The 25,242-nt window shown below is 42.4% G+C and overlaps 1 long non-coding RNA gene and 1 pseudogene across 1 annotated transcript; both read left to right on the top strand.

Moving 5' to 3' along the window:
* The window catches only part of LOC142136045 (protein FAM47E-like), a 65,317-nt pseudogene that overhangs the window by 22,668 nt on the left and 17,407 nt on the right, over window positions 1–25,242 (top strand).
* Window positions 954–4,827, top strand: LOC142136044 (uncharacterized). Its single transcript, XR_012687453.1, has 2 exons — window positions 954–1,095; window positions 4,617–4,827. It is a non-coding gene; the product is annotated as an uncharacterized LOC142136044 (long non-coding RNA).

Raw genomic sequence — 25,242 nt, 5'->3', positions numbered from 1 at the left:
GTAGGGTAATACAGCGTAAAGTAGTAAAAAAGCAAACTGACACCAATTTTGTTTGTGGAACTACAAGTCCCAGCCAGCCAGGTTGCCAAAAACAGTGTGGCCATGCTGGTGCTTGTATAACTACAAGCACCAGCATATCCACTGCAGCCAGGGCATGTTGGCACTTGGAGAACCACAAGTGCCAACATGCCCTGACATCTCTGGCTTGCTGGGCCCTGTAGTTCCACAAAGAAAAAAGTTTGCAAAGCCACAACACCCTCATACAAACCACACATATTTATTAAAAATAATAAACCCCACAATAAAGACACTAACCACCCTCTTTTAAACCACAAGTATTTATTAAAAATAATAAAACCCAAATACTTACCGATGATGTCTTCTTTCTTGATGGCTTTGTGAGAGATATACATTTTATGAACTTCTTAAAGTAATGCATTTTGTATAGTTACTGATGAAAGGGGAATAGTCTGCAGCTTCTTGCAGAATATTCCCTAATGAACTTTGCCTCACATTCTTATCTTTTCTTCAACATGTCTCTTCTCAAGAATGTGCACATCCAGCAGCTTCAGTACTGGGAGCCCACGACCCCCACTTGAGGCCTACGTGACTGAGATAAGACATCTGCTGGATATCCTGTCCACAAACTGCTGACATGAACAGGGTGCCTTCAGAAACCTTGTATTCCTTATCTTCTTTTGTCTGTGAAACTATGCATAAATAAAGCTACTCTGACTTAGGGCTGGTCAGAACCAGATACATTTTCAGCCTAACATCTGAAGTTGTCGGTTTTCTCTATCGATCGATACCCACAAGGTATAGCAGCTGGAGTTCAGGAGAAAGGACCCGTTTAGGTCATCTCTGACAGTTTCAGTGGGGGCTCGCCGCCGGGATCTCCAATATATCAGACCTCCCGACAACGGGGTCTCCCTTTCCAGACAGAGAGACGTTAATCCAGCGCTGGTGAGCAAAAAGCTTTATTTTTGCTCTTAGAGCTGTCTCTGTGGAGGGGGAATTATCCCAGCTCGAGGGTACTGCAGTCTGATTGACGGAGATCCCTGAACTCTGGCAACAGATACTATTAAGAGTATCAAGGTACTTGTGTGTAATCTGTCTTGTATTGTTACATGTATTGATATATTGTCTTCTCTATGCCATACACCTGATACATCTATGCACATGACTAACACCACAGAACTCAGTCAGATCACACAGTTGACCCTGCAAATAATCTTGATTGTATACGTGATTGTGTTTTTTTTGTTGGATTTTAGTAAAAGTAGTCAGGAACATTCAGAAAGGCAGACCAGCTGCAAACTTGTTGTAAAGCAAGACAGGAACAAATAAAAGTTTTCTCATTCAAAATATATTGGACCATAAGGTAATCCCATTATGGGAAATAAAGGGTCCAAGACAGGAAAGAAATCCGAAAAGTACGGGGATCTAGACCCCATAAAGTATATGCGAAAGCATAAAGGCAAGGATTTCACAAAAGGGATGAGAAAACTGTTCAAAGCTGCAGGGGTGTCTGAAAACCGGTATATTAAAGGTTCCATTTTTTAAACAACTAATTAAAGACAATGAGAAAACACTGAAAGAAAAAGGTTATTTTGACAGATGTGTTGCATGGTGTAAAATGTCAGAAGAATTAGAGAATGACAATGATTGCTGTGATATGTTACAGTTAACAAATTTAAGTGACACTGATGAAATAGAAAATGTATCACAAGCTAAATGATATAATGACTAAAACAATGAATCAAGTAGGTTGTGTACTAAAAATGTATGTTTAAATGCTGCGCAGCTGAAGAGTGAGATGTGCCCCTCCCTTATTCTGTGTAAAAGATTTCAGTGTGTTGAGATAAGAAGCACTCTGTGTTTTTTTGTTATCTGACAATGTATGTAACATTGATAAAATGGTTCTTCCAAGTATGTTTCTATTTTTCAATAGGAAAAATATGTCCTGAGTGCTGATTGATATTAGCATGTTGAAGCTAATGTGTATTTAGTCTAATGCTGGGACTTGTAGTTCCACAGCAGTAGGCTGGAAGATAGCAGTTAATTTTTCTTTCTCTGTATGTGAGTTTTATCTCCGTCTTACTGTGTGTGAGGGAGATCCTTTGTTTGTCTGTCTTGACCGTTTTACAAGAGACATGTTTCAAGGTTGAAAAAGCTGTACAGTTGTAAATGTAATGTTTTTGAAGAGATGCAAAAGAAGTTTTAAAGTCTTTGGTCCGTCACAAGACTGTAAATAATGTACATTATCACTATTACTGGTTTCAGAACAAAGTTGGCTGGGGTCCAACAAGCCGTTTCTATATTTGAACAAAGTAATTTTTTTTATTTTTTTTTTTTGAGAAAAATAGCTTTCTCTTTAATGAAGTTGAGAATTGTGGGAGTGAGCTTTACATGGAGAGATATTACAAGCTGTTTTTATCTGTGTAAAATGGCGCTGATAAATGTTCTCAGAAATCAGGAGGGTTTGTTATGCCCATAAAGAATTGTTACGTGATAAAATGTCGTCTGTGAGCGAGAATTGTGAATATATATTTGTACTGTAAACATGGAAATCACAGAATCTGGAAATATGTGTGAATATTTGGTTTACAAAGAGATGATGAGAAAGGAGTGGCTTTGAACACTCGACCAGGTCTCGTCACTTTGACATTCCCTGTTTGTGATATTGGGGACTGCCTTTTTGAGGAAATCAGTTTTTCATTGCATGGAAGGCATAGCGTCACAGTTAAAGCTACAAAGAGAAACTTTTAAGCAAGTGTCGTATTAGCAGCTGTTCAACGTGAATTAATAACAGTTACTGTAATTACTAGTGAATAAATGTTAATCTTTATGCAAAGGTTTTTTTCTTCACAGATCTCCAGCAAAAAAGACCATTTAGGCAATCCAGATTGCATTGATCCAACTTCCAATGAATAGAAGTTGCAATATGTTTTGGTCAACAGCTGAACAAAAAGCAGCTTTTGAGCTGATCAAAGATTTAATCACAAGCGCCCCAGCCCTTGGGCTACCTAACTATGAACTACCGTTTAACTTGTTCTGCCATGAACAAGAAGGGCACGCTCATGGCGTACTAACACAAATGGGAGCAGACAAAGACCATTGGGGTACTACTCACAAAAATTAGACCCCGTCATAGTGGGAGCCCCAACATGTATAAAAGCAGTAGCAGCAGCCGCATTATTGCTACAAAAAGTTGCAGACATAGTGCTGGATCACCCTCTCACCATTCAGGTACCACACTCAGTCATGGAAATACTGAATCAAGCCAGAACAAAACACATCTCAGTGGCTAGATTAACTAAATATGAAGTAGCGCTACTGACACCCTCAAACGTTACACTAAAAAGATGCACAGTTTTAAATCCAGCAACATTGTTCCCAAGTTGCATGGATATAAAAGAGGGGAGTAACAGTATAGACGCTGAAGACACAGACAATACAGAGAGTGTTGAGACTGTGACAAAACAGGAAACACAACTAAAAACTTTTTTCTGTGATCATGACTGTCTAGCCTTAATGGATCTGGAAACTAAACCTCCCGGGGATGTTAAAGAGACATCTCTTAGCAACCCTGATTTACTCCTGTTTGTAGATGGGTCTAGGTACTATGAGGAGGGCTCTCCCAAAACAGGTTATGCAGTTACAACACAAACAGATATTGTACTCCAGCAACCCCTCCCACCAAGTCAATCTGCACAGCAAGCTGAATTAGAAGCACTTATAAGTGCATGTCAGTATGCAGAATGGAGAACAGCTAACATTTACACTGACTCCAGATATGCCTTTGGGGTTGCACATGACTATCAAAGTATTTGGAAGAACAGACACTTTATGGCCTCTAATGGTAAACCCATTAAAAATGCAGAAATCATTTTGAGGTTGTTTGCTGCATTAGAACTGCCCAAAGAAGTGGCAGTCATAAAGGTAAAAGCAGACACCAGAGAGCAGACTATGGAAGTAAGAGGAAACAGACTAGCAGACCAGGCTGCAAGAGCTGCAGCAGACTTACCGCTAGTACAACACTATTTAGTGTCCACAACACCCCCCACCCTCCCTATAGATCTGGAAATGCTAAAAATCCTACAAAAGCAAGAAGCAGTATCTGAAAGAGAGGAGTGGAAAAAGAGGGGGGCGGAACACATAGAGGGCATATGGGCCACAACAGACAGACACTGTCTCCCTAGAGTCCTTTTTCCTACACTGGCTGCTCTAGTGCATGGGCCTTCCCATGTCTCAAAAGACGCAATAATTAACTCTGTATTCAGACACTGGATCGCGCCAGGCTTCAGCACAGCTGCCAGTAATCTGGTAAAGGCCTGCGCCATCTGTAACACACACAACCCTGGTCACACAGTAACAGTACCTCCCAGGGTGACACTGGCTGCAATGCCTTCCCCTCGCCCTATACTCAGTCAGGACAACACCTAATAAGAAACACAGGCTAAGCCCCTATGAAATACTGTTTGGGGGGCCACCAAAGACAGGGTGTTATTTTCCACAATCTCTAGTGAAACACCAAGGTGAACTGACTAGTTATGTGAAAGAACTACAGAAGTCCCTCACTAACATACATTCTCGAGTTTTCTCTTTAATCCCAGATCCAGAGGATTGCACTGGAACACATGCCCTGGTGCCAGGAGATTACGTCTTCGTAAAAAGACACGTGAGGAGGTCTCTGGAACCACGATTTGAGGGGCCATATCAAGTTCTGTTGACTACACCCACTTCTGTGAAACTTGAAGGAAAGGATCCTTGGATCCACGCCAGCCACTGCAAAAAGGCTACGGTGACCCAGGAAAAACCATGAAGGGGAGTAAGGTCCTTTAAAATATTGTTTCAATAAGGGAATAGAATCCAATAGGGCTATAAATGAGTCAATATGGACCCCATATGGCCAAATACGCATTAGTTACCAAAATAAGAGTTTCCCTTTAGGGTCTGTCCCTAAATCACGCTGTCAAGTTATAGTGAATTTCACCCAACCTTATTTATCACACTGTAATTCTGAATGCAACCAAACAGTGAAGATGAAACCCGGAAAAGGTACTATTTTTTTAAAGAGCCAGGAGGGTATAAAATGTCAATATGACAGAAATAATCTCACCTGGAACGGCACACTACCTGCCTTTGACAATGACAGAGCAGAAAATGACACGTCATGTCACTTAGGACAACAGGTATCTACATATTGCCTGTTTTATGATATCCCCTACCTTTTACCAGATGATGTTTATTATGTGTGTGGACGCAATGCCTACAGGTGGCTCCCCCCAAATTCCATAGGGGTATGCTACTTGGCCAGATTGGTTCCTGAATTCTATGTCATGACCCATGATGACCTCAAAGGAGTATTCAGGAATAAAAAGGACCATAGGCTTGAGAAAAGGGAAATTAAGACAATAGATACTGAACATATCCCTCTCATAGCAAAGTCCAAAGGGCACAATGTGGGTATTGGATTTGGTAACATCATTTCAATAGGAACAATGGGGTACATGGCAAACTATAATATGATATTAAAGGTTGCAGGACTTTTAGATAACATAACAGAAATTTATGACAAATCCTTTAGGTATGTTGGAAAGGAACTGCAGGCGATGAAAACCCAGTTAATACAACATCAACTTGTATTAGACTACATCACTGCTCAGTCAGGAGGGTACTGTTTGACCCTAGAAACAGAATACGGAATACATTGTTGTAACTTTGTAACAAATGACACTGATAATCCAGAAGAAGTAATAGACAGGTACATGACAGAAGCCAAAGAAATGAAGGAGAATTTCAGGAAAGAGAATTTTGACCCTGATACGGTTAATGATGGCTGGTGGACATCAGCCTTCTCATGGTTAAATCCTAGCAATTGGGGCAAAGGTATTTTCGCATGGATTTCAGGCATTTTAATATGGATAGCTAAGATATTTGCTTTATTGTTGTTGCTATATGTCATTTTTAAACTAAGCTTATGTTTTTTCCAATGCTGTTTGAAAAGGTGCAAAAATGATCTCATTCTGAATAAAAAGTCTCTTAAAAGACATGTAAAGCCCAAACCGGTATCAGATGTTTATCTTGCCCTCTCTGAGCTTTAAGGCTCTTTTGTACTCTCCCCCCCTCAGTCTTTCCCATTTTCTTTTTTTATTATTTTTAAGAATTAGGTGTACATGAACCATAGACCTGATTGAATGTATCTTTACCATCCTCTAAGGGCCTATCAGAGGTTCCATTGAATTGAATGAAGTAGGTCGGGTGCAGGAGTGCTTCATGCACACCAAAAGGATAGGCAGGGCAATTATAAAAATGATAAAAAGAGGGGTTTATGTGAGAGATATACATTTTATGAACTTCTTAAAGTAATGCATTTTGTATAATTACTGATGAAAGGGGAATAGTCTGCAGCTTCTTGCAGAATATTCCCTAATGAACTTTGCCTCACATTCTTATCTTTTCTTCAACATGTCTCTTCTCAAGAATGTGCACATCCAGCAGCTTCAGTACTGGGAGCCCACGACCCCCACTTGAGGCCTACGTGACTGAGATAAGACATCTGCTGGATATCCTGTCCACAAACTGCTGACATGAACAGGGTGCCTTCAGAAACCTTGTATTCCTTATCTTCTTTTGTCTGTGAAACTATGCATAAATAAAGCTACTCTGACTTAGGGCTGGTCAGAACCAGATACATTTTCAGCCTAACATCTGAAGTTGTCGGTTTTCTCTATCGATCGATACCCACAAGGTATAGCAGCTGGAGTTCAGGAGAAAGGACCCGTTTAGGTCATCTCTGACAGCTTGGTCCTGTCCTTAAGTATTTGTAAATCCATCTTCCCGGCTTGCCCCAGTCCCAGCCATTTATACCTCCATAAGGGAATCTTTTCCAACAGGAACTCTTCGCCCAGAAGGGGCACATATTTGTAACATCCCGACTCTTTAGGCTTGATTGAAGTTCTTAAAAAAAATAAACTTTAAGCCCCGCAAACACCTCCTACCTAGTAGGAGGTCCTAGCCAGGGGCGGATCCAGACTTTTGCTATACCCCGGGCGATTTTAGGGGGGGGGGGGCGATTTAGGCCCCGCCCCCTTTCTAATTTCTAAGGCTGCCGGCGGCTGCACAGTATGTGCAGGTCCACTCGGCAGTGACAGTGTGCTGCCCCGCTGCTCTGATTGTGTTTAAAACACAATCAGAGCAGCCGGGCAGCACACTGTCACTGCTGAACGGACCTGCACAGTGTGCAGCCGCCGGCAGCAAGCCCCTGCTAGTAGGGGCGATCGCCCCCCCCCCTGGATCCGCCACTGGTCCTAGTCGCAATGCTCTTACGCTGTTTGCGTAAGAGCTAACTACTGTATTATGGTATTTTCCCACGCTAGTGGGGAAATCACATAATACTGTATTTAGCGCTTACGCAAGTAACGTAGCGCATTGCGCATGCGCTGCGCTACTTGCGTAACCTGTAATACAGTAAATTCAGGTTACGCAAGTAGCATAGCGCATGCGCAATGCGCTACGTTACTTGCATAAGCGCTAAATACAGTATTATGTGATTTCCCCACTAGCGTGGGAAAATACCATAATACAGTAGTTCGCTCTTACGCAAACGGCGTAAGAGCATTGCGGCTAGGACCTCCTACTAGGTAGGAGGTGTTTGCGGGGCTTAAAGTTTATTTTTTTTAAGAACTTTAATCAAGCCTAAAGGGTCGGGATGTTAGAAATATGTGCCCCTTCTGGGCGAAGAGTTCCTGTTGGAAAAGATTCCCTTATGGAGGTATAAATGGCTGGGACTGGGGCAAGACGGCAAGATGGATTTACAAATACTTAAGGACAGGACCAAGCCATCAAGAAAGAAGACATCATCGGTAAGTATTTGGGTTTTATTATTTTTAATAAATACTTGTAGTTTAAAAGAGGGTGGTTAGTGTCTTTATTGTGGGGTTTATTATTTTTAATAAATATGTGTGGTTTGTATGAGGGTGTTGTGGCTTTGTAAACTTTTTTCTTTGTGGAACTACAGGGCCCAGCAAACCAGGGATGTCAGGGCATGTTGGCACTTGTGGTTCTCCAAGTGCCAACATGCCCTGGCTGCAGTGGGTATGCTGGTGCTTGTAGTTATACAAGCACCAGCATGGCCACACTGTTTTTGGCAACCTGGCTGGCTGGGACTTGTAGTTCCACAAACAAAATTGGTGTCAGTTTGCTTTTTTACTACTTTACGCTGTATTACCCTACTACCCACAGCCCAGGGGTAGTAGGAAGAGCCCTAGTGCTATCAGCACTGGGCTGGTTCTTTCTAGGGGGGGGGGGGCGCTCGTTTTTTTCAGCGGACCCCACTCCCTAGGGAATCCAGCCCAGTGCTGAACAGTCTAGGGTTGGTTAGTCATTATGGCAGGGGGACTGCTGCCGCGCGTCCCCCTGCTATAGTGCCGCCAACCCTGGCTGGTTTGCCTAGTGCTGGTAAAGTGAAAATCGGGGGAACCCCACGCAAAATATTTCCCCGATTTTCACGGGACCAGCACTAGTCAGGCAGCACTAGGGTTAAGCATAAATAGCGGGGGGACCCCACGCTTTTTTTTTTTTAAAACTTTTATCTGTTCTTTAACATTTTAACAGCTGCCGGAGCTCTGGCAGCTGTATGACAGGTCAGTGTAACAGTGATGTGTTTACAACTCACTGTTACAACACAGGAGAGTTTGCCAAACACAGGAGAGTTAGCTAAACTCGGGAGTGTTTACATCGCTCAAAATCGCCAGAGATGACCAGCGATTTTGAACATGAGTGTCAAAATCGCAGCTTGATACATTTCCAGGTTTTTTTAAAAAAATCGTGGGTAAACACCCGCGATTTGCCGCGATTTAAACACGCTGGCACACTCGCACTTTGAAACATTTACCACATAGTTATTAACAAGTTTAGACTAGATCGTTCTTCTGAGGTTGACTATTAAACTCTTTCTCTAAACGTTGTTAGGGGCTTAAAAATGTAACCTGAGTGGATTTCTAATTTCCTGAAGACACATGAGTACCTGGTCCTTTATGATGCTAATAAGAGAAGTTGACAGGGATACTCTGCACTCTCCAAACACATAATTAATGCTATACCAAGTACTGTTCTATATTAAAAACAGGGAATGTTAGTTCCACATATTGCAATATATGTTAAGCTGACCAACTGACGCCAAAGTCTTCACATTCTGGTCAGTCCTAACATGATCAAATGCTATGCTATTTTATCTGGGCTTAAGGCTTACCTGCACACAGCTTTTAAAGGCAAGACTTTCCCAAGCACTAGCAGCCATGGGACACCTGGGACTCACCTGACACAAGTTGGAATTAATAAATGTAAAGAATGTAGAAAATGGGGTGCAAGAGTCATGAGACTTACATTGTATAAACAAAAACAGACATAGATCCTCTGCACTCACCATGTACAAACTGGGGTGCAAGAGGGGGTTGCCCACATTTTATAGACAAGAAAACAGGGATACTCTGCACTCTCCAAACACATAATTAATGCTATACCAAGTACTGTTCTATATTAAAAACAAGGAATGTTAGTTCCACATATTGCAATACAGGTTAAGCTGACCAACTGACGCCAAAGTCTTCCCATTCTGGTCAGTCCTAACATGATCAAATGCTATGCTATTTTATCTGTGCTTAAGGCTTACCTGCACAAAGCTGGGAAGACTTGCACCCCAGTTTGTACATGGTGAGTGCAGAGGATCTATGTCTGTTTTCATTTAATAAGAGAAGTTGGCCTGCATCCAAACAAACTACTGCCAGATGTAATTTGAAAGGCATATATTAAAGCCGGTAAACCGGTCCTGGAAAATGTCAGAGCACACTCTATCAGGTCGCTGAGTGCCTCAGTGGATCAGTTGTGCCAGGTGGTTGCCTGGTCTTCTGTTCACACGTTTGCTAAGTTCTACAGATGCAATGTTTTACTCTCAGAAAATTCAGAGTGTTCCCTCACACAGGGGTAGCTTTGGGAAGTCCTCCTGGTTCCAGTTTTCCCACAGTGGATGCTAGAGAAAATGGGATTTTTGTACTTGCGTTAAAAACTTTTGTCGAAGTCCATTGGAGGACATTAGACTCTCTCTCTTCTCTCTCTCCTCTCTCAGCCTCTATCTCTCCTTCTATATATCTTTCTCTCCTGTACTGTGTTAAAAAATAACTGAATAGCTCCAGGCCAGGTGATAGAGAGGGGGATGACCTGAATCTCCAGTTGGAATGTCTTAAACTGCCCAAGCTCCTGCACGGACCTCTATACCCCATGCTACCATTATCCACCAGTGGACCTTGAAAAATTGATTTAACGTAAGTACAAAAATCCCATTTTTTCTTTTACAGTAACTGATCTTGTCATCATCATCATCATCATCATCATCATTTATTTATATAGCGCCAACATATTCCGTAGCGCTTTACAATTGGGGACAAACGTAATAAACTAATAAACAAACTGGGTAAAACAGACAAAGAGGTGAGGAGGCCCTGCTCGCAAGCTTACAATCTATGGGACAATGGGAGATTGACACATGAGGTTAAGTATACATTTTGCATCTTGGCCCAGCCAGACTGCAAAGGTAGGGTGACTCATAAGCTAAATGATCCTGTCACACAATAATGTTGGTCCGGGGGTAGTTGTCTTGTGTGAAATTGTGTAACAGGCTAAAGGTAGTGAGGTTAAGATGGTGGTTGAGGAATATTATACGCTTGTCTGAATAGGTAGGTTTTCAGAGAACGCTTGAAAGTTTGTAGAACAGAGGAGAGTCTTATTGTGCGAGGGAGAGAGTTCCATAGAGTGGGTGCAGCCCGAAAAAAGTCCTGTAACCGGGAATGGGAGGATGTAATGAGGGTGGATGAGAGACGCAGATCTTTTGCAGAACGGAGTTGCCGAGTTGGGAGATATTTTGAGACAAGAGAGGAGATGTATGTTGGTGCAGCTTTGTTGATGGCCTTGTAGGTTAGTAAAAGTATTTTATATTGGATTCGGTAGAAGACAGGCAGCCAGTGTAGAGACATACAGAGTGATTCAACAGAGGAATAGCTATTTGCAAGGACAATCAGTCTTGCCGAAGCATGCAAAATAGATTTTAGGGGTTTGAGTCTGTTTTTGGGAAGACCAGTAAGGAGGGAATTGCAATAGTCAATTCGGGAGATGATTAGTGCATGAATTAAGGTTTTAGCAGTGTCTTGTGTGAGATATGTGCGGATTCTGGAAATGTTCTTTAGATGTATGTAACATGATTTAGATATAGAGTCAATGTGGGGAACAAAGGATAGGCGTGAATCAAGGATTACACCTAGGCAGCGAGCTTGTGGGGTGGGATTTATGGTCATGTTATCAACAGAGATAGAAATGTCAGGTATGCTCTTGTTGGCGGGTGGGAATATTATTAACTCTGTTTTAGAAAGATTAAGTTTGAGTTGACGAGAGGACATCCAAGATGAAATGGCAGAAAGACAGTCAGTTACACGGGACAACACAGATGTCGAGATATCAGGAGAGGATAGATAGATTTGGGTATCATCCGCATAGAGATGATACTGAAAGCCAAAGGAACTTATTAGATTTCCAAGAGAAGCGGTAAAGATAGAGAACAGCAGAGGACCTAGCACCGAGCCTTGTGGTACTCCAACTGATAGGGGAAGCGGAGCAGATGTGGCTCCAGAGAAATTAACAGTGAAAGAGCGATTAGAGAGGTAAGATGAGAACCAGGATAGAACTGTGTCTTGAAGACCTAGGGATTGCAGCGTTTGTATGAGAAGAGAGTGGTCAACTGTGTCAAATGCAAATGGATGAAACAAATAATACATATAGATGCAAAGATTGATAATATAAGCCTTTGCTGAAAGTGTGGAATTTTTATTTTGGTTTATGTTTCAGGTCCATGAGCCTACCCTCTGTTATGTCTGAAGTCCCCATTGGTTTCACAGAACATTTTAAGGGTCAAGCTCCCTGTTAACCAGCCAATTTCACTTTAAGAGGAAATCATTTATATGCATATCCCTTCTTGTATTTTCTAATCTGCATTAGATAACCAATAAAGCTATCACTCAACCATCTAATTCCTCATAACTTTTCAGACAAATTGGTCAGATGTTGCAGCATACGTCAGCCAGGTACAATTGGTCTGGCTGATCAAAACTCAATCATATTTAATGTCTTTTTGATTGTCTTGGTAGAAAAATGTAGTTGGTTAATGATTACATCGACTGACCAGAATAACTGACCATCCATTTGTTTGGCCTTATTGGATAATGATCTGCAAATTCTGGCCAGCCGTTTCTGCCAATATCAACCTCTAGTCTGTTTGTTCAGCAATAAGATATAATGAGTAGATTTTTGTATGTGTGACCACTATACATCTACATTTGAATTGATTTTTACTCTTTTGCTAATAAATTTAAATTATAGCAATGCTTATGACGATCTCATCCCCCTATAAAACTACTTTGGTGTCTTTAAAACATCAAATAATTGTGTAAAATCAGAAAGGAATTGTTACTTTTTAATATCTAAAATATCTGTAGCCTTGCTTAGATTACATGGTAGATGCAGAAAATTCACCCAGAATAAGGACTTGTCAACACTAGGATTTATCATTCATTTTACAAGAAGTGTGCTCACACATCACAAGGGGCATGTCATATAGAAATAGGTGTTAGAGTTATATAGATATATATTGTGGCAAAGAGGCCTATTTGCCACACATTTCCTGCATAGGAACAGCTGAGATCCTGGGAAATCTGCAGGGGAAAGCTGCATACAGGGTTAAATCCTTACAGAGTTGAACTCCTACACAGGTGGTCTAATGGGGTAGCAAGACCAAAGTGAGGAGACTTGTGTAGTTACACCTGTCCTTTTAGTTGTTAGAAGTGACTGATGCTGAAAGAACTGGCCAGTCTGTAGAGAGCTAGACTGTGTATAGCTAGCATTAGGGTCACCAGAAGGTGTAAACAACGTGGGAATGTTTACTGGTGTCATCCTGACAAAGTTTATTTTGCCGTAAACAACAAAAGTACGTGTGATTTCAAGCAAGAAGCGGTCTGTGTCTGATGTCTGCAGGGTGTCAGAAATGCTACTATGTATTAGGGATGAGCGCGCTCGGATTTCTGAAATCCGAGCCCACCCGAACGTTGCGGATCCGAGTCGGATCCGAGACAGATCCGGGTATTGGCGCCAAATTCAAAAGTGAAACTGAGGCTCTGACTCATAATCCCGTTGTCGGATCTCGCGATACTCGGATCCTATAAATTCCCCGCTAGTCGCCGCCATCTTCACTCGGGCATTGATCAGGGTAGAGGGAGGGTGTGTTAGGTGGTCCTCTGTGCTGTTTAGTTCTGTGCTGTTTAGTTCTGTGCTGTTTAGTTCTGTGCTGTTTAGTTCTGTGCTGTGCTGTGCTGTGCTGTGCTGTGCTGTGCTGTGCTGTGCTGTGCTGTGTTCTGCAGTATCAGTCCAGTGGTGCTGTGTGCTGTGCTCTGTCCTTCTGAGGTCAGTGGTGCTGCTGGGTCCTGTGCTGTGTCCTGTTCAGTCCAGTGGTGCTGTGTCCTGTGCTCTGTGCTTCTAAGGGCATAGTTATTTCCCCAATATTCCCCTGTGTTTAAAAAAATAAAAAAAAGTTTTTTTTATAAAATACCAAAAACTACTTTAATATTTTTTAATTACCACAACATTTTCACAACCAATCCTGCAGTATAAGCCCATTGGTACTGCAATATTACCAAGTTCACACATTCAGCAGTAAAAGTCCAGTGGTACTGCAATATTACAAAGTTTACACATTCTGCAGTATCAGTCCAGTGGTGCTGTGTCCTGTGCTCTGTCCTGCTGAGTTCCGTAGTGCTGCTGGGTCCTGTGCCGTGTCCTGTTCAGTCCAGTGGTGCTGTGTCCTGTGCTCTGTGCTTCTAAGGGCATAGTTATTTCCCCATTATTCCCAAGTTTGTAAAAAATAAAAAAAAAGTAAAAAAAAATAAAAAATTTAAAAAAAAAAAAAAATATAATAATTATAACCAAATTTGCAAAACCAATCCAGCATTATAAGTCCATTGGTACTGCAATATTACCAAGTTCACACATTCAGCAGTAAAAGTCCAGTGGTACTGCAATATTACAAAGTTTACACATTCTGCAGTATCAGTCCAGTGGTGCTGTGTCCTGTGCTCTGTCCTGCTGAGTTCCGTAGTGCTGCTGGGTCCTGTGCCGTGTCCTGTTCAGTCCAGTGGTGCTGTGTCCTGTGCTCTGTGCTTCTAAGGGCATAGTTATTTCCCCATTATTCCCAAGTTTGTAAAAAATAAAAAAAAAGTTAAAAAAATAAAAAATTTAAAAAAAAAAAAATATATATAATAATTATAACCAAATTTGCAAAACCAATCCAGCATTATAAGTCCATTGGTACTGCAATATTACCAAGTTCACACATTCTGCAGTATCTTGTGCTACATATAATGGAGACCAAAAATTTGGAGGATAAAGTAGGGAAAGATCAAGACCCACTTCCTCCTAATGCTGAAGCTGCTGCCACTAGTCATGACATAGACGATGAAATGCCATCAACGTCGTCTTCCAAGCCCGATGCCCAATCTCGTAGTACCGGGCATGTAAAATCCAAAAAGCCCAAGTTAAGAAAAAGTAGCAAAAAGAGAAACTTAAAATCATCTGAGGAGAAACGTAAAGTTGCCAATATGCCATTTACGACACGGAGTGGCAAGGAACGGCTTAGGCCCTGTTCATGACTAGTGGTTCAGCTTCACCCACGGATCTTAGCCCTCCTCCTCCTCCCCCCCCCTACAAAAAATTGAAGAGAGTTATGCTGTCAGCAACAAAACAGCAAACAACTCTGCCTTCTAAAGAGAAATTATCACAAATCCCCAAGGCGAGTCCAAGCGTGTTGGTGGTTGTCAAGCCTGACCTTCCCATCACTGTACGGGAAGAGGTGGCTCGGGAGGAGGCTATTGATGATGTAGCTGGCGCTGTGGAGGAACTTGATGATGAGGATGGTGATGTGGTTATTGTAAATGAGGCACCAGGGGGGGAAACAGCTGATGTCCATGGGATGAAAGAGCCCATCGTCATGCCTGGTCAGAAGACCAAAAAATGCACCTCTTCGGTCTGGAGTTATTTTTATCCAAATCCAGACAACCAATGTATGGCAATATGTAGCTTATGTAAAGCTCAAATAAGCAGGGGTAAGGATCTTGCCCACCTAGGAACATCCTCCCTTATACGTCACCTGAATAACCTTCATAGTTCAGTGGTTAGTTCAGGAACTGGGGCTAGGACCCTCATCGGTACAGGGACACCTAAATCCCGTGGTCCAGTTGGATACACACCAGCAACACCCTCCTCGTCAACTTCCTCCACAATCTCCATCAGATTCAGTCCTGCAGCCCAAGTCACCAGCCAGACTGAGTCCTCCTCAATACGGGATTCATCCGAGGAATCCTGCAGCGGTACGCCTACTACTGCCACTGCTGCTGTTGCTGCTGTTAGTCGGTCATCTTCCCAGAGGGGAAGTCGTAAGACCGCTAAGTCTTTCACCAAACAATTGACCGTCCAACAGTCGTTTGCCATGACCACCAAATACGATAGTAGTCACCCTATTGCAAAGCGTATAACTGCGGCTGTAACTGCAATGTTGGTGTTAGACGTGCGCCCGGTGTCCGCCATCAGTGGAGTGGGATTTAGAGGGTTGATGGAGGTATTGTGTCCCCGGTACCAAATCCCCTCGAGATTCCACTTCACTAGGCAGGCGATACCAAAAATGTACAGAGAAGTACGATCAAGTGTCCTCAGTGCTCTTAAAAATGCGGTTGTACCCACTGTCCACTTAACCACGGACATGTGGACAAGTGGTTCTGGGCAAACGAAGGACTATATGACTGTGACAGCCCACTGGGTAGATGCATCCCCTTCCGCAGCAACAGCAACAGCTGCATCAGTAGCAGCATCTACAAAATGGCTGCTCATGCAAAGGCAGGCAACATTGTGCATTACAGGCTTTAATAAGAGGCACAACGCTGACAACATATTAGAGAAAATGAGGGAAATTATCTCCCAGTGGCTTACCCCACTTAGACTCTCATGGGGATTTGTGGTGTCAGACAATGCCAGTAACATTGTGCGGGCATTAAATATGGGCAATTTCCAGCACGTCCCATGTTTTGCCCACACCATTAATTTGGTGGTGCAGCATTACCTCAAGAGTGACAGGGGTGTGCAGGAGATGCTTGCGGTGGCCCGCAAAATTGCTGGACACTTTCGGCATTCAGCCAGTGCCTACCGCAGACTAGAGGCACATCAAAAAAGCTTGAACCTGCCCTGCCATCACCTCAAACAAGAGGTTGTGACGCGCTGGAACTCCACCCTCTATATGCTGCAGAGGATGGAGGAGCAGCAAAAGGCCATTCAGGCCTACACAGCCACCTACGACATAGGCAAAGGAGTGGGGATGCGCCTGAGTCAAGCGCAGTGGAGACTGATTTCCGTGTTGTGCAAGGTTCTGCAGCCATTTGAACTTGCCACACGAGAAGTCAGTTCCGACACTGCCAGCTTGAGTCAGGTCATTCCCCTGATCAGGCTGTTGCAGAAGCAGCTGGAGAAAGTGAGGGAGGAGCTGGTAAGCCATTGCGATTACAGCAAGCATGTAGCTCTTGTGGATGTAGCCCTTCGTACGCTTTGCCAGGATCCGAGGGTGGTCACTCTTTTAAAGTCAGAGGAATACATTCTGGCCACCGTGCTCGATCCTCGGTTTAAAGCGTATGTTGTGTCTCTGTTTCCGGCGGACACAAATCTACAGCGGTGCAAAGACCTGCTGGTCAGGAGATTGTCCTCTGAAGAGGACCGTGACATGCCAACAGCTCCACCCTCATTTTCTTCCACATCTATGGCTGCGAGGAAAAAGCTCAGTTTTCCCAAAAGAGGCACTGGCGGGGATGCTGATAACATCTGGTCCGGACTGAAGGACCTGCCAACCATTGCAGACATGTCTACTCTCGCTGCATTGGATGCTGTGACAATAGAAAAAATTGTGGATGATTACTTTGCTGACACCATCCAAGTAGACATGTCAGACAGTCCATATTGTTACTGGCAGGAAAAAAAGGCAGTTTGGAAGCCCCTGTACAAACTGGCTCTATTTTACCTGAGTTGTCCCCCCTCCAGTGTGTACTCGGAAAGAGTTTTTAGTGCAGCGGGGAACCTGGTCAGTGAGCGGCGAAGGAGGTTGCTTCCTCACAACGTTGAAAAAATGATGTTTATAAAAATGAATAATCAATTCCTCAATGAAGTACAGCACTGCCCTCCAGATACTACAGAGGGACCTGTGGTTGTGGAGTCCAGCGGGGACGAATTGATAATGTGTGATGAGGAGGAAGTACACACTGTAGGGGGAGAGGAATCAGAGGTTGAGGATGAGGACGACATCTTGCCTCAGTAGAGCCTGTTTAGTCTGTACAGGGAGAGATGAATAGCTTTTTTGGTGTGGGGGCCCAAACAAACCAATCATTTCAGTCAAAGTTGTTTGGTAGGCCCTGTCGCTGAAATGATTGGTTTGTTAAAGTGTGCATGTCCTATTTCAACAACAGACCTCTCAACTGCAGCTCATCCCTCCTCTGCGGGGATAATGTCTCCTGTGCTCTGACACGTCACTCTGTGTACTCTCAGCCTCAGGATCTGACACTACAGCTACCATGCCTCTTGTAGCAGCCCTCACTCCAGGGCCTCTTCCATGTGCAGTGTCCCCCTCTCTCTTGGGTTCACTATAGTGGCATGGAGTTCTCCCCCTCATCCAGGGCACACATTCCTTGCCCTGGCTCAGTCACCACACTCAGACTTCCAGGCAATGCTGGGGGAGCCTGGGAGCTTCCACCCCAGGTCCCCAGCTACAACTCTCCTCTCCTGTGTCTTCTCTCTCTTTCTGACACTTTAAAGATCGTGCCTTTAAATGAAAAAGTCAGTCTTCATTGCACGACTATGTGCAAGTGCAACAGGGACATTTTTTTGGGTTTACAAAGTCAAACAATAACACTACGACCCTGTCTGTCTGGGGTCTGTCAATGACGAATTGTCTGGAGGAGGTATTGTGGCCCCGGTATCAAATTGGGTACCGGGGCCACCCCACTATGCAGTCCAGATACTTGTTTGGTGGAATTCCGACACGTGGAGGGTTTTTAAATTATATTGTGGCCTCGGTACCAAATTGTGTACCGGGGCCACCACACTACGCAGTCAAGATACTTGTTTGGTGGAATTCAGACCAGTTGAGGGTTTTATTATTATATTGTGTGGACCACTCTATCTATACCACACTACAACTCTATACCACTCTATTTCCTACTTTAATTCTATTTAATTCTATTTCCTACTTTAATTCTATTACTAATTAATTACCATAAAGAGGAACAAAAAAACCAATTTTACCAAAAGTATAATATGACTTAGACTTACAAACACTACACTTTAAAGATCGTGCCTTTAAATGAAAAAGTCAGTCTTCATTGCACGACTATGTGCAACAGGGACATTTTTTTGGGTTTACAAAGTCAAACAATAACACTACGACCCTGTCTGTCTGGGGTCTGTCAATGACGAATTGTCTGGAGCATGTTTGGAGGAGGTATTGTGGCCCCGGTACCAAATTGTGTACCGGGGCCACCACACTACGCAGTCAAGATAGATAGATGCGTATTGCGTATCATAGATAAAGTACATTCAGTGGTGTGGGGCAAATTGAAAAATATTCCAAATGCACTGACATTATCAAAAACAAGAGGTTGTCACACGCTAAAACTCCAACATGTATATGATGGAGAGGATGGAGGAGCAGCCGTATGTGTAGTGTAATGCAGATCTGTTGAAGGTTTTTTATATATTTTATTGTGGTGCCCAGTGCCCACTCCTCTACGCAGTCCAGATACATTTATTGGTGCGAATCATAAAAGTTCAGGGTTTTTAATAGATATTGTGGTGACCCACTCCTCTACGCAGTCCAGATACATTTATTGGTGCGAATCATAAAAGTTCAGGGTTTTTAATATATATTGTGGTGACCCACTCCTCTACGCAGTCCAGGTACATTTATTGGTGCGAATCATAAAAGTTCAGGGTTTTTAATATATATTGTGGTGACCCACTCCTCTACGCAGTCCAGGTACATTTATTGGTGCGAATCATAAAAGTTCAGGGTTTTTAATAGATATTGTGGTGACCCACTCCTCTACGCAGTCCAGATACATTTATTGGTGCGAATCATAAAAGTTCAGGGTTTTTAATATATATTGTGGTGACCCACTCCTCTACGCAGTCCAGGTACATTTATTGGTGCGAATCATAAAAGTTCAGGGTTTTTAATATATATTGTGGTGACCCACTCCTCTACGCAGTCCAGGTACATTTATTGGTGCGAATCATAAAAGTTCAGGGTTTTTAATAGATATTGTGGTGACCCACTCCTCTACGCAGTCCAGATACATTTATTGGTGCGAATCATAAAAGTTCAGGGTTTTTAATATATATTGTGGTGACCCACTCCTCTACGCAGTCCAGGTACATTTATTGGTGCGAATCATAAAAGTTCAGGGTTTTTAATATATATTGTGGTGACCCACTCCTCTACGCAGTCCAGGTGCATTTATTGGTGCGAATCATAAAAGTTCAGGGTTTTTAATAGATATTGTGGTGACCCACTCCTCTACGCAGTCCAGATACATTTATTGGTGCGAATCATAAAAGTTCAGGGTTTTTAATATATATTGTGGTGACCCACTCCTCTACGCAGTCCAGGTACATTTATTGGTGCGAATCATAAAAGTTCAGGGTTTTTAATATATATTGTGGTGACCCACTCCTCTACGCAGTCCAGGTACATTTATTGGTGCGAATCATAAAAGTTCAGGGTTTTTAATAGATATTGTGGTGACCCACTCCTCTACGCAGTCCAGGTACATTTATTGGTGCGAATCATAAAAGTTCAGGGTTTTTAATATATATTGTGGTGACCCACTCCTCTACGCAGTCCAGGTACATTTATTGGTGCGATTCATAAAAGTTCAGGGTTTTTAATATATATTGTGGTGACCCACTCCTCTACGCAGTCCAGGTACAATTATTGGTGCGAATCATAAAAGTTCAGGGTTTTTAATATATATTGTGGTGACCCACTCCTCTACGCAGTCCAGAAAGATACCTTGTTGCAACGTTTTGGACTAATAACTATAGTGTGAGGTGTTCAGAATACACTGTAAATTAGTGGAAATGCTTGTTATTGAATGTTATTGAGGTTAATAATAGCCTAGGAGTGAAAATAAGCCCAAAAACTTGATTTTTAAACTTTTTATGTTTTTTTCAAAAAAAATCCGAATCCAATACCTTAAATCCGAACCGAGACCTTTCGTCAAGTGTTTTGCGAGACAAATCCGAACCTCAAAAATAACGAAAATCCGGATCCAAAACACAAAACACGAGACCTCAAAAGTCGCCGGTGCACATCCCTACTATGTATATATATATATATATATATATATATATATATATATATATATATATATATATATAAAAAAGTCAATGATCCTCTGCACTCTCCATATGTAAACTGGAGTGCAAGATGGGGTTGCCCAACATTGTATAAACTTTTCTATATTAAAAACAGGGAATGTTAGTTCCATATATTGCAATATGTGTTAAGCTGACCAACTTACGCAAAAGTCTTTACATTGATATATGTGTATTTGATGTATTTATTTATTTTATTTTAAAAAGGTGCTTTGAGGTCCTTTAATAAGTTATTTTACTGCACGGATTTATAGCACAAAACAAAATGATGAGCATGTTGCTTAGAAAAAGATTGTTTTATCTTTGTATTCCCTACAGGGAGGGGAGCCATGCAATGTTAACGAATCCACCATCTTCAGTCTTTTTGCCAGTGGCTTTGACACTAGGCCAGCGCTCAGTGTCCCAATCCATGTTGTAGAGCTCAACAATGTGCCTGCAAAGCAGAGAATGTTCTGTAGGAGTCTTATCTCGACATTACAGTGCAAAGACTTCACGCTCATGGAACATACAGCAGTCTAAGGCAATATGAAGTCTTGTTTATCTAAATCCAGTATTTATTTCACTTGTGTCTTTGTTGGTTTATAACAGACCTGTCCAACCTGCGGCCCTCCAGGTGTTGTGAAACTACAAGTCCCAGCATGCCCTTCCAGCTATCAACTGGTTGTCTACCGGCAAAGCATGCTGGGGCTTGTAGTTTCACAACATCTGGAGGGCCGCAGGTTGAACAGGCCTGGTTTATAACTAAACAGATTGCAAGAATGTAGAAGCTTAAAGCTCAAGCACACTGCTCTTCTCCATATTTGTTTATAAGGAGGGGAGAATTGTCATGTGACTCTGGGCTCTAGGGGCAAATAGGCAGTAATAATGTGACAATACAAATACGTTCATATTATGCCCACAAACTTATACCTCTAACTTCTGAGGCAGATTATGTAGCTTGCAGACTAGAATTCCCTTCTGGGATAAACAAAAAAAATAGTTATTTTCCAACATTTTAAAGTGACTGGGAACATAACAATTTGAGATACAAGACACGACTGTGTAGTTTCAGCCTTAAGTCAAAATTGAGATGTAAAAAACCTTGTCCATTAAGCAGAACATAACGGAAATAATATGACTTGCGTGACACAGGATTTCACCTTGGTTTTTAAAAACATAAATATTCCAAACACATATATTACAAGATTGTAGACATTTTTTCTAGATTTTGAGTAGTAACATATTTGACCACAAATTATGTAGGTGTAGTGTAAAATGTTATTTAGAGATCCCGTTTTTGTTGTTTACTTTTAATTCTTGTTTTGATTCGTCACATATCTTATAAATATATTTGTAAAGATGAAACTGTCTAACATCTCTATTTCCTTTCAAAGGAGTCCACTTACTACCCATGCGGGTAGTATACGGAGCTTGGTATCTTGATCCTAAAACATGGAAGAAGCTGAAAATCAACGAGCCATTAACAGATCCAGATGTAGAAAAGAAAGTCAAAGGCATGCATTCAACAATGAGGCTTAGCCAAAAGGTATCTTGCACACAAAAAAACATATATTTCCAGTGTTTGTACCTAAATGAAATGTAATTCACTTTAACTAAATTATAACTATCAACATTGTTAAAAAGGGCAAATGGGGACAGAAGTGTGGTAGGTGTGACACCACTGTGGGCTTGCCTATCCCATGTAGTGGGTGTAGCCAGGATACATAGGGTGTGAACCATGCCCCTCCATGAATTCATTTGCCTTCCTTCTGCTCTGCAGTAACACATTTCTCTATCCTGCCATTGAGGGACACTGCGAGACCTTGGGGTATAGTAGTGGGTCCAGGAGTCTTGTCACTTTAAAACTTGTTTGGTCTGTAGTCTCCTCCCCTACTATGCCCCTCCTCCACTGCAGTTTCCTCAGTTTAGGTTAAGTGACTAAGGAGTAAAGGTCACTTCAGTATAGGCTCCTGCCTATACTGAGTTAGTGGTAGATATTTCATGTTTTTATGTTTATTTCCCTACAGGTGCTTCGCGGGACTCATACTAAGACCCAGGGGAGTGAATAAGACTTATGCTCTGCTCACTCCAGGTCCAAGTAGAAGCTCAGCTCTCTTACTGAGCACCTTCTTGCCGGCATTCTTCCTAGGCAAGGGGCAGTTATACTGAAAACGGGAACTTATTTTTTTAAATTTCCCACGCCCACAGCTCCAGACAAGTACCAAGGAGTGAAGTTGTAGCAACCTCTCCTCCCCGGCCAGATCCCTTGCCGGCAAGATCCCCTAGACAACGAGTGATGAGGGGATAAGCAACGCTCGCACTCTTTAGGAGGCGAGGAAGCTGTTACATAGGGCACACATCCTGGGCATTTTAACATAGTGTGCGCCGCTATTTAGATCTCGGTGGCCAATTTTTTGGTTAGGCACGGGAGATCACATATAGTGTATAGAAAGAAAGATTTCATTTTAGGCATCCCCTTCCTCACAGGCACTTCCTGCCTTGATTGGAAGACATTTTTCTTAGCTGGAGACATTTTATGCAGCACCCTGCCCACTCTGCCTCTCCTCTTTCTGTAGGTTCTACACAGCTAGAATATAGCAAAGCATTTGTGTTTATTATGTGATTGTAAATTGTTAATTCTATCTTTCACATACAGGACTGTAATATTATTGTTGGGGAGAGTGGTATTCTGATAGGACTACCCAGGATAGAGACTGAGTAGATTCCTAAATTCCTAAATAAACAACCAGCAAAATTAACAAAGGGTTTTTATCTTTTATCTGTTTATTTTCTAATATATATATATATATATATACATATATATATATATATATATATATATATATATATATATATATATATATATGTATATTATAAGGGCACAGTCGTGCCCTTATATTAAGGTTACATGTAAAAAACTTCATTTTCCCATTGGAAATTTGTGAGAGGGTGGGCAAGGTGTTTGAGGGTCTACATGTTAAAACGTATTAAAGCTATTAAACTGAAATTTGGCATGCAAATGGAGAACTATCCACAGGTGCCGCATGTGAAATTTCAGAAAAAAAGAATAAAAAATGACAATTTAGGAACAATCTAAAATTCAAAAAAAAGTTCCACTTCCTGTTTTGCAAAAGTCGACATTTTTCTGTTTTTTTTGGGAGAGTGTAACTCTGTGTACAGGGCGTTTAAAAACACGTGGTAAGTTTTGTTAGAAAGCTATTAGGGCTGAGGAGTGCCTTTGAGGGTTCACAAGTTTGTTACAGTTTTTTTACAATTTGGTAAAACATGCCCCATTTTAAAGATAGGGGATTTCAGCAAAGTTCATAACGTTGCGCATGTCAGATAGAGTCTTGTGCTGGGTGTACTGAAAATGGCTTCACTTGAGAGCACAAACATGGCTGACTGACCTTTCGCTAAGAAAAAATATTCTGTGAGCAGGAGAAATTAGCCACATTTGGGGGGTAGAGGGAGGGTGGCTGGGGTTTTGGGACTGAGAGGGGGCACACTATACTAGTATTAGCCCTGGCACCACTCTCATTTCACAGTTTATTAATCTCTCCGAGCAGTGCCAGAGCTGTGTTACAGAGCCTGTTTAAACTTCCCTCCCCCTCAGTGACGTCAGTTAATTTATTCACTGCACTGAGCTGAGGGGCGGGAAATTTAAAAGTGCTCAGTTTCCTGCGGTGAAAATTCCATGAAAATCGGGGAATAATTTGCGTGGGGTCCCCTGCGCTGGGCTGGATTCCCTAGGGAGTAGGGTCTGCCGAAAAAAACAATGGCCCCCCCCTAGGGACACCCAGCCCAGTGCTGATAGCACTAGAGCTCTTCCTACAAATCTGGGCGGTGGGTGTAGGGTAATAACGCCGATATAAATGTAAAAAAACAGACGCCATTTTGTTTTGTGGAGCTACAAGTCCCAGCCAGCCAGGTTGCCCTAAAGAGTGTGGGCATGCCGCTACTTGTATAACTACAAGCACCAGCATACCCAGGGCATGTTGGCACTTGGAGAACCACAAGTGCCAACATGTCCTGACACCCACGGCTGGCTGGGACCAATCAGATTCTAGCTATGATTTTGTAGAATGTTCTAAATAAATGACAGCTAGAATCTGATAGGTTGCTATAGGCAACATCTCCACTTTTCAAACCTGCCAGAAACTCACTAGCTTGATACATTTAAGCCCAGGAATGTTTTAGTAAAAATTATCGTATCAAAATAAATCACTCTGTATTGTGCAGGGAGCAGAGGATGGCTCCCTGTGTTGTGCAGGGGTCAGAGGAAGGCTCTCTGTGCTGTGCAGGGGTCAGAAGAAGGCTTTATGTATTGTGCAGGGGTCAGAGGATGGCTTTATGTAATGTGGAGGGGTCAGAGGATGGCTCTATGTATAGTGGAGGGGTCAGAGGATGGCTCTATGTATTGTGGAGGGGTCAGAGGATGGCTCTATGTATTGTGCAGGGGTCAGAGGATGGCTCTATGTATTGCACAGGGGTCAGAGGATGGCTCTATGTATTGCACAGCGGTCAGAGGATGTCTCTATGTATTGTGCAGGGGTCAGAGGATGGCCTCTGTATTGTACAGGGGTCAGAGGATGTCTCTCTGTGCTGTGCAAGGGTCAGAGGATGGCTTTATGTAATGTGCAGGGGTCAGAGTATGGCCTCTGTATTGTGCAGGGGTCAGCGGATGGCTCTCTGTGCTGTGTA

The sequence above is a fragment of the Mixophyes fleayi genome, unplaced genomic scaffold (assembly GCF_038048845.1).
Source record: "Mixophyes fleayi isolate aMixFle1 unplaced genomic scaffold, aMixFle1.hap1 Scaffold_94, whole genome shotgun sequence".
NCBI classification, from domain to species: domain Eukaryota; kingdom Metazoa; phylum Chordata; class Amphibia; order Anura; family Limnodynastidae; genus Mixophyes; species Mixophyes fleayi.
The sequence above is the reverse complement of the archived record's forward strand: the minus strand, read 5'-3'. Positions and strand labels throughout refer to the sequence as shown.